Below are 10409 nucleotides of genomic sequence, written 5' to 3'. Positions count from 1 at the left end.
CGGGGATGGGGAAGAGACCTGGCGTAGCTGGGACCTGCGGGAGCTATGGGGAGGCACTGTGCACTCTTGAGTGGTGTGGGTGTAGGTGAGGGTTGGATCTCCTTTTGATGTGCTTGAAGAGATGTAAGGAAAAGATTGTTTTGTTTTGTTTTTTTGGTCGGGGTTTGTAATGACTTTTGATGGGTGAGGTATTTCTGCTTGTGTGTGATTCCAGGTAGAGACTGAGTTCATTAAGATTCCAGCTTTCATGCTGTTCATATCGTTTTGTTGCCTTGAGCACACATGTGAAATGGAACTTGAATGAAGGCTGATTTGGAAAGCAGAGCATGATTTGGGGGCAGTGAGAAAATGGGTTTGACCAGTTTTATGTTAAACTTTGTGAAAGACAAGTTGGACAGGTCCATTGGATACAGGTTATAGAAGGCCTGGGAAAAAAATGTGAACTGAAATCCTTACTAGCCAGATGTGCTGTAAATGCTCTGTCCTGCTGAAAAGAATTTTTAGAAATATAGAAAATTATTAAGATGATAAAAAATATTCATAGTACCATCATGTGGAAAAAAACTTTTACTATTTTAGGGTGTTTCTTCTAGCCTTTTATATGGGTGCATGTATAAACGTGTGTAAAAACTTCATAATATTTTAATAATTGAAATTATAATATACATAACATTTTACAACATATTTAAAGTGCCCGGTGGACACTTTCATATTAAATAATCTTCACAAAATAATTGTTGAGGGCAACACAGTAGTTCATCATATGGGTGAACCATGAGTTATTTAACCCTTTCCTTACAGACTTTATTTTAGCTATTCTGCCATTCCTCTAGTGAATCTTATCATTTGCTATTTCTTTTTTAGCCATTATAAATGGCACTAATTTGGTACTTGATAAATTTTTCAGAATTAGAATCTTTTACTGGTCAGAGGTAGTGGACACTGGTGCCCACTTTGGCAGCACATCTACTAAAATTGGAACAATACAGAGATTAGCATGGTTCTTGTGCAAGGATGACACGCACATTCGTGAAATGTTCTGTATATTTGGATGTTAACTAGACGGTGATCATTTCATAGTTTATACAAATGTCAAATCACCATGTGTTGTAGCTGAAACTCATGTAATGTTGTGTGTCAATTATACCTTAATTTTAAAAAAGTAATGGACACTTTTAGAGACCTTGGTAGATATTGCCCAATGGCCATCTAGGTTTGAACCCCTTCGGATGCCTTTTAGCAAATGATTGGATTTCCTATTTCACTGTCTCCTCCCCAATACTGGGAATTAACTTTTAAAACATGAAAAATAATATCTCATGGTCTTCATTTGCATGTCTTTGGTTCCTAGAGAGTTTATTGGCTATTTTTCTTTCAAAACGTACATTCACGTGTTCCGTTTATCTTTCTGTTCTGTCTTCATCACTTAAGACAACTTGGACCCAAAACAGAGCAGTAACTAAATAAATATTTTTACGATTGACTGAAAATCCGTTGGACTACCACCCAGGAACCAGTAATGCATACAGTTTTTGTCGTTCCTCTTCTATCCATCTTCCCAAATTTAATGATTTCTCCTATGAGATGTAGTATTCAGAGAAAATGTGATTTTTTTTCCCTACTCCCTGTAATCCTAAGAGACATACTCTCAGTTGAAATTTTCTCTCTTAATTTTCACTGTTCTTCATACATCATTAGTGGGAGCTGTTGCGTTATGGGAGGGCAGTGTCTGGACTGCATATTTACTGAACTCTAATTGTGTGCCTAAATGAATATGCCAGCCATGCAACTACCAATGTAAGTCTTAAAAATAATAATTTGCGTAACTAGCCGACAGGAAGGCTTGAGCTATTATTTAAGTTCATATATAACATTACATCGTCAAGTGTTAATTTATGCTCTGTCCTTTCCAGAATGATTGAGCTGTTTGGTAGTTTTATTTATGACTCATGCTTAGATCCATTTTCCAGTGCTGATAATGTTGAGATAATGGAGATTTATAGTTCACCCTGACAAGAGGCCATAAAACAAATGGCTGGATGTTTTCTCTATTGCTACAGGCTCAATTTGTATCATAAAGTACTTAATAATTGTTATTAATGAACGCTCTGTGGTTGGTATATAGACACAGCTGGGAATCACATCTGTTATCAGACAGCCTGTGTTGAGTAAAGCACAAACACTGCAGGGAACTAATAGCTACAAAAGGAAATGACATCACAGAGCCATAGGAAGTGCCATAGATATTAGCTGCACTGAGACAGAAGAGAATTAGGATGGGTTTTAGGAGAAATGACAGAATTTGGCTCTTTTTAAAAATTTTCTTTCATGTGGATCACAAATATCTTCAATTGTGAGCCTGAGTTCCAGGGTCAATCCATATATTATATATGAGTAAAGCATATATCTTATTTTTTTAGATGAAAACAAATAAAAATAGACCAAATTCAGCTTACCAACTTACGCCTTCCAGGCTTATCTTCTGCTGCTCCTCTCGAAACACTCTGATATTCCATCCAAATTGGGTTCTTCGCCTTTGTTTTTGCAGACTTAACGCTTTCCTGCCTGTGTGCTTTTCCTTATATTGTTACCTCTAGTTGAGTCCATTTCCCTCAAACTATTTCAAAAGAAAAAGAACTTTCTTTCTTTGACTTTTCTTCCTCCCTCCCTCCCTTTCTTTTTCATTTTTCCTCTCCCCTCTCCTCTCCTTCCCTCCCTCCCTCCTTCCCTCTCTCCCTCCCTTCCTTCCTAACTTTTTTCTCTTTCTCTGTCTTTTTTTCCCTTATTTGTCCACATTATCAACTTTCATTTTTTTCATTCACCACTGGCAAACATATGAATATATTTCATATGTGTCATTTGATTATATGTAGTCTTACAAAATAGGTTTTGCTTTGGGTGCCTGTTTTTTTTTTAATTTAAGGAAATCATCGTAAATTATAGACCTCATTTTACTTCTTTAACTTAGCAATGAAGTGCCAACCACGGGGCCCTGTGAACATCTAGTCCATTCTTTCTAAAGTTTCCTAAAACTCGATGTGTATCCACCAGATCTGATCTGTCCACTCGGTTGGTGATGGACACTCAGATTGCTCTGAATCCCTATCACAATAAGCAAGGTGATGATGGGCATTTTTATGTATGTTGCTTGTGGGTCTATGGAAGAATTTGCTACATTCCTGGGAGTGTAATTGCTGGGTCACAAAGTGTGTGTAAACTTGATTTGACTAAATGCCCACAGGTAGCTCTCGAGAATGCTTCACCATTCTTCTCTCTGCAGGAGTATATGTTGGTTCTTATATCCCTATGTTCTACCAATAGTTGGGATTGCCTAGTTTTACATTTTAACCACATTAACAGAGGTACAATGATATTTCATGATTGTTCTCCTTTGTGTCTGTGATTACCACTGAGAGTGAACATCTCTTGACTGGCTTATTAGTTCTTGTGGTTCGTTCTATTTTAATCACCTATTCATATTTTTGCCCATTTTTTCTCTTGGGTTATCTGTCTCTTGTGGACTTAAAGGAATTTCTTGTATATTTGTACATTGTCCGTTTTAGATATTGCAAATATTTTCTTACAATCTGTCATTTCTCCGTTAACGCTATCCATATTCTTCTCCATTAAACAAAAATAATTAGTTTTGATGTAATTATACTTAACACATTTATGCCTGAGGATTTCTGCTTTTCAAGTATTTTAAAAAGATTTCTTCCCCACCTCTAAATCACAAATATAAATTCTGACACCTTCCTCTATTGATTTTCTATTTTATCTTTCATTAATCTATCTGGATTCTATTTTTATATGTGATGCTATTTAGAGATACAATTTTAGTTTCTCCCTAATATTATATACAAAACAACCCACCCTTTCACCTTTGATTCGTGGTGCTGTATTTCTATATTTATCATATATTAAGTTCTCACCTATACATGGTCTTCTCTGAGTTTGCTCTTTTGTTCCATTGGCCTATTTGCCCATCAGTTCTCATATCAATAGCTGCTTACTTTATTACTCTATGTTAGGACAGGCAGTCTACCATGGGCACTGAGCATCCCTGAACATGCCTGCTGAGTGTGCCAAACCGCAAGACTTATTTATCCCCAAACTGAGCAGTTTCTGTAGCTGGTCACATAGGCAACCAGGTAGGTACGCGACCATAGCATGGCTACTTCTCACTCTCTGGTGGAGGAGACAGGGAAGAGAGAGGGAGAGACTGTCTTGTTTCCTGCTTATGACAGAAGGCGGCATAACCACCTGGGTGGGGCTGTTTGGACCGCCGTTGTGCACCATTTTTATTGCTCCTACTGCTGAATGTATAATTAGTATTGATGTTTTACATGCTTGTGCTATGAACCCTCATAAAATTCAAGGGGGATTGTCCCAATGGAAAGAGTCACTTTTAGAGAAATGATAGTTGATACGACAGACCACCAATGAGGCTTCCAGTTGCCCCCATGTTGTACAACAGAAATGATACAGAGTTCCAGGAAGTGAAAAGGAAATCACAGTGTTGGGGTCTGTAAACCCCAAGGACCCTTTTGAACTACAAGTATCTGCTACTGATAACTGCTGACTGAAACTAATATTGGTGTATGTTCTGGCAACACGTGAATGTGTACTCTGCTGTTTTGGGATGTAATATTCATTAATACCAATTATGTCGAGTTTGTTGATAGTGCTGTTCAAGTCCTCTTTATGCTTGCTAATTTTCTGTCTGTCTTGCCTATCAATTACTGATTGAGGAGTGTTGAAACCTCTTATCATAATTGTGGATTTGTCTGTTTCTCGTTTCAGTTGTTTTTGCTTCATATATTTTGAATCTGTTATTAGATGCAAACACATTTAAAATTGCTATTTTTTTATGAATTAATCACTTTATCCCTACTTTTTATCTCTGGCGGTAATACTTGTTATGAAGTCTGCCTCGTCTCACATTGTCTTAGCCATCCCAGCTTGCTTACAATTAATGTTTATATGACATAACTGTTCCTGTCTTCCACTTTTAACTTACCCAGGTCTTTATATTTGAGGTGGGTTTCTTGGATATCACATTTAGCTATTTTTCTGAAGTCCGATTTGAGAATCTTTGACTTAAATAGGAACATATAGACCAAGAGTCAACAAGTCATTTCTGTAAAGGGCCAGTTGGTAAATATTTTAGGCTTTTGAAGCACATAGTCTTTGCTGAAAATGCACAACTCTGCTGTTACAACATGGAATTAGAATCTTCTTAAGTTTCCATGTTACCTCCTTTTTTTTTTTTTTTTACTAATTAGGTAAAAAAAAAACTGTTTTCATTAGTGATTGCTGTATGGTTTATAATATACATCTTTACCTTTTCACAGTATACCTTTAAAATAATATTGTAACACTTTACAGATTAAGATTCCTAAATACTTTTACTTTCCACCCAGTCATTTGTGCTATTTTTTGTCACACATTTGCCTCTATTTATAAGTACTATAATGCATACTCATTACTTTTTCCCTAGCTTTATTGAGGTAAAATGGCACAAAATTACAATGTATTTAAAGTGTACAGTGTGATTATTTGATATACAAATACATTGTGAAAGGATTTCTACTATCAAGTTAATTAACACCTCACATATTTACCTCTTTTGGAGGGGTGAGAACACAAATTCTATCCTCTTAGCAAATTTCAATTATACAATGCAGTATTATCAACCATAATAACTGTGTTATACATTAGACCCTCAGAACTTATTCACCTTATGACTGAAATTTTGTGCACTTTTACCAACCTCTCCCTATTTCCTCCACCCCCAACCCCTGACAACCACCATTCTACTCTGTTTCTATTAGTTCAAAAAAAATTTGTTTTTAGAGTCCATATATGTGTTATTATGAAGTATTTGTCTTTCTCTGTCTGCCTTATTTCATTTAGCATAATGCCCTCCAGGTTTATCCATGTTTCACAAATGGCAGGATTTCCTTCTTTTTAAAGGCTCAATAATATTCCACTGTGTGTGTGTTTGTGTGTGTGTGTGTGTGTGTGTGTGTGTGCATGAGTGCATGCGTGTGTGTATGTATCACATTTTCTTTATCCATTTATCCTTTGATGGACACTTAGGTTGTTTCCTTACCTTGGCTGTTGTGAATAATGCTGCAATGAACACGGGAGTACAGATGTCTTTGAGATAATGATTTTGCTTCCTTTAGATATATGTCCAGAAGTGGGGTTGCTGGATCATGTGGCAGTTCTCTTTTTAATCCCTTGTGGAACCTCCATACTGTTTTCCATAGCGGCTGTACCAGTTTATATTCCTACCAACAGTGTACAAGCGTTCACTATTCTCCACATCTTTGCCAGCATTTGTAATCTCTTGTCTTTTTGATAATAGACATCCTAATAGATGTGAGGTGATATATCTCTTTTTTTTTTTTGTACTTCCCTGATGATTAGTTATGAGAACTTTTTCATGTACCTATTGACCATTTGTATATCTTCTTTGGGAAAATGTCTGTTCAGGTGGGTTTCCCATTTTTAATTGGGCTTTTTGGTGTTTTGGTATTGAGTTGTATGAGTTCCTTGTATATCTTGGATATTAACCCCTTATCAGATATGTGGTTTGCAAATGTTTTCTCCAATTCCATAGGTTGCCTTTTCATTTTGTCAATGGTTTCCTTTGCTGTGGAGAATCTTTTTAATTTGATGTAGTCCCACTTGTTTATTCTTGCTTTTGGTGTCAAATCCAAAAAATTATTTCCAAGACCAATGTCATGGAGATTTTCCCCTATGTTTTCTTCTAGGAGTTTTATAGTTTCAGGTCTTACATTCAAGTCTTTAATCCATTTTGAGTTATTTTTGTGAGTGGTGTAATATAGGGGTCCAGTTTCATTCTTTTGCATGTGGATATCCAGTTTTCTCAGCATTATTTATTAAATAGACTACCTTTTCCCCATTGCATTGCATGTTCTTGGCTCCTTTGTTAAGTATTAATTGACCATATACTCATGAGTTATTTCTGGGCTTTCTATTCTGTCCCGTTGATCTATATGTCTGTTTTAATACCAATACCATATTGTTTTGGTTACTAAAGATTTGCAATAGAGTCTAAAATCAGAAAGTATGATGCCTCCAACTTTGTTTCTCTTTCTCAAGATTTCTTTTGCTGTTTGGGGTCTTTTGTGGTTCCATACAGATTTTAAGATTGTTTTATCTATTTCTGTGAAAAATGCTATTGGAATTTTGATAGGGATTGCTTTGAATTTGTACATGGCTCTGGGTAGTATGGACATTTTAACAATATTAATTCTTCCAATCCATGAGCACAGAATGTCTTTCTGTTTATTTGTGTCTTCTTTAATTTCTTTCATCAACGTCTTATAGTTTTCAGTATACAGATCTTTCACATCCTTGGTTAAATTTATTCCTAAGTATTTTATTGTGTTTTGATGCTATTGTATATGGGATTGTTTTCTTAATTTCTCTTTCTGATAGTTAGTTGTTAGTGTATAGAAAGGCAAGTGATTTTTGTACGTTGATTTTGTATCCTGCAACTTTACTGAATTTGTTTATTAGTTCTAAAAGTTTTTTCTTTTTTTTTTTTGGTGTAGTCTTTAGGCTTTTCTATATGTAATATCATGTCATCTGCAAACAGAAACAGTTTTACTTCTTCCTTTCTGATTTGGATGACTTTTATTTCATTTTCTTGCCTAATTGCTCTGGCTAGGAACAAACTTCTAGTATTATGTTGAATAAAAATGGTGAAAGTGGACCTTCTTGTCTTTTCCCTGATCTTAGAGGAAATGCTTTTATTGTATGTTAAGGACACTCAGCTTTTCACTGTTGAGTATGATGTTAGCTGTGGGCTTGTCATATATGGCCTTTATTATGTTGAGATACGTTCCTTCTCTACCAAATTGTTGAGAGTTTTTCTCATAAGAGGATATTGAATTTTTTCAAGTGCTTTTTCTGCATCTATTGAGATGATTATGATTTTATATTTTATTCTATTAATGTAATGTGTTACATTTATTAATCTGTGTATGTTGAATCGTCATTGCATCCCAGGAATAAATCCCACTTTGTCATGGTGTATGATCCTTTTAACATACTGTTGAATTCTGTTTGCTAATATTTTGTTGAAGTTTTTAACATCAGTGTTCATCCGGGACGTTGGCCTGTAATTCTGTTTTATTATAGTGTCCTTGTTTGGCTTTGTTATCAGGGTAAAGATGGCCTCATTAAATGAATTTGAAAGTGTTTCTTCCTCTTCTATTTTTTTGGAAGAGTTTGGGAAGAATTGGTATTAGTTCTTCTTTAAATGTTTGGTAGAATTCACCTGTAAAGCCATTTAGTTCTGGACTTTTCTTTGTTGGGATGTTTTTGATTACTAATTCAATCTCTTTACTAGTGATTGGGATGAGGAGAGTGTTGAAATATATCCATCTTTTTTTGGTGTGACCTCTGAGCTGATGTAGAGAATGAAGAGATGAGGCTGAAATACTCTAAATAAATACTTCTGGCATATAAGTGCATCTACATCTACAGACTCTACATCTACAGATGCAGAGTTCACATAGAGTTGTTGAGTACATTTAATATCTCTGTGCCTTTAGTAGCACATACCCCATGACTTAGGAAATGAAGGTACTGCTATGATTTTAAATTACTTAGAAGCTGGCTATTTAAACAATTTCTTACACCATCAAGGGTTGATATTTAATTTGGAGAAGGCATATTTGTTTAAAAGTAAATGTGAGGTACTAGGTATATTAAAAATATAATGGCTATCTCTGTGAATTGCTTTGGAAATGAAAACATGCTCAAAGGCAATAGTAGAGCTCTTACAAGGAAATGTAGGAATGTTTGGAACTTTAATAATAAAGTTCTAAACAGTAGGGGACTAGCAGCTTGGCAGCATACTGAGCCAGGGGAGATGATACCCAGCAGGTTGTATGATGGAATGTTACAGGAACCATGAGAGGATGAAGTAGAATGGTAGATAGATCAAGATTACCAAGTCTAACTGGTGTCTTTGTCTCAGGTCTGAACATATCTGGGTTCTAAACTTGGGAAGCAATTCTGGAGCTCATCTAGCCCAGATCCTATCAAGTGCAAAAATATTCTTTAAAATATGTCACCCATTTTTGTTTGATTGCTCCCATTGATGGGGACCTCACAACCAAAAACAACCCATTTTCTCTTTGAAAAGCACTAGTTGATTGAAAGTTCTTCCTTGACTAATTCTAAAATCTGCCTCCTGTAAACTCACTTACTGGCTCTAGTTCTGTTCTCTGGGAAAATCAAGAGGGAGTTCTGTACTCTTGGAATAATAATGCCCCATGCCTCCTTCAGTTGGCAGGAGGGTGGAGAGGGGGTGCAAGATTCCTACATATACCTGCCTCTTACCATTCACAGCCTCAGTTGTAACCACCAAAAACGTTTCCAGATATTGCCAAATGTCCCCTGGTTGGGGGGCAAAGTTGCTCTCCATTAAGAACCATTGTCCTAGATTCTCAGTTTTCAACCTCCTTTCCTTCAAACATTTTTCTCCTTTACAGCCAAATGTTTTGAGAGTTATCTTTATTTTCCTCATTTTTCTCTCCTATAAACCTCTCTTAATTTCATTTTAGCCAAGGCATCTGATCTTGGCACTCCTCTAAAGCTGATCTTCTTAAGGTCACCAAGGAACTCCATGTTGCTAAATCCCATGTTCAGTGGTCAGTCATCATCTTACCTGACCTATCAGAAACGTTTGACATAGTTGATCACTTTTTCTTCTTTAAAGAAATTTCTTTACCTTCTAAGTCACCACAATCTTGACTTTTCTCCTACGTTATTGACTGATATTTACCTCCTTTGCTAGTGCCTCTTTATTGCCTCATCCCTGTAACTCAGTATGCTGCAGGGCCATGTGCTTGCCTTTCTTTTCTATTCTATCTGCATTATTCTCTTATGACCCCATCCAGTCTTTAAATAATATCCATATATTATTGGCTCCATAGTTTGATATCCAACTGGGCTTATCATTTTAACTTCATTCTCTTATCCAGCTGCTACTCAAGATCTCAATTTGCAAATATATCAGGCAGTTCAAACATGACATTCTCCAAAGCAAACTTCCAATTCTCCTCTCTAAATCTACTCTTTTTGTAGTCTTTATTTCACTATGACACTGATCCAAGTCCTAAACAGTATATGATCTCTACTCCTGGATTTCTTTATGTTGTCCACATGAATTCTAGACCAAAGTGTCTGTGTTGGCTGCTTTATAATGAATAGATGGGGAAAAACATTATGCAGGATTATCGTTGGGGTTGGTGAAAATGTAGGCCTTTGACTTAAGCTTTCTTTTTTAATGTGTAAAAATGTAAAAAATCCTAATTAGACTAATACGACATGATCATTATAATAAATCCATTAGTTTATAA

At 35.8% G+C, this 10409-nt stretch overlaps 1 non-coding gene across 1 annotated transcript; it reads left to right on the top strand.

Moving 5' to 3' along the window:
• Nucleotides 1-945: 945 nt before the first annotated feature.
• Nucleotides 946-1049, top strand: LOC137772774 (U6 spliceosomal RNA). The gene has a single exon (XR_011075576.1). It is a non-coding gene; the product is annotated as a U6 spliceosomal RNA (small nuclear RNA).
• Nucleotides 1050-10409: the final 9360 nt, after the last annotated feature.

This window comes from Eschrichtius robustus, chromosome 11 (assembly GCF_028021215.1).
Source record: "Eschrichtius robustus isolate mEscRob2 chromosome 11, mEscRob2.pri, whole genome shotgun sequence".
NCBI lineage: Eukaryota > Metazoa > Chordata > Mammalia > Artiodactyla > Eschrichtiidae > Eschrichtius > Eschrichtius robustus.
The sequence above is the reverse complement of the archived record's forward strand: the minus strand, read 5'-3'. Positions and strand labels throughout refer to the sequence as shown.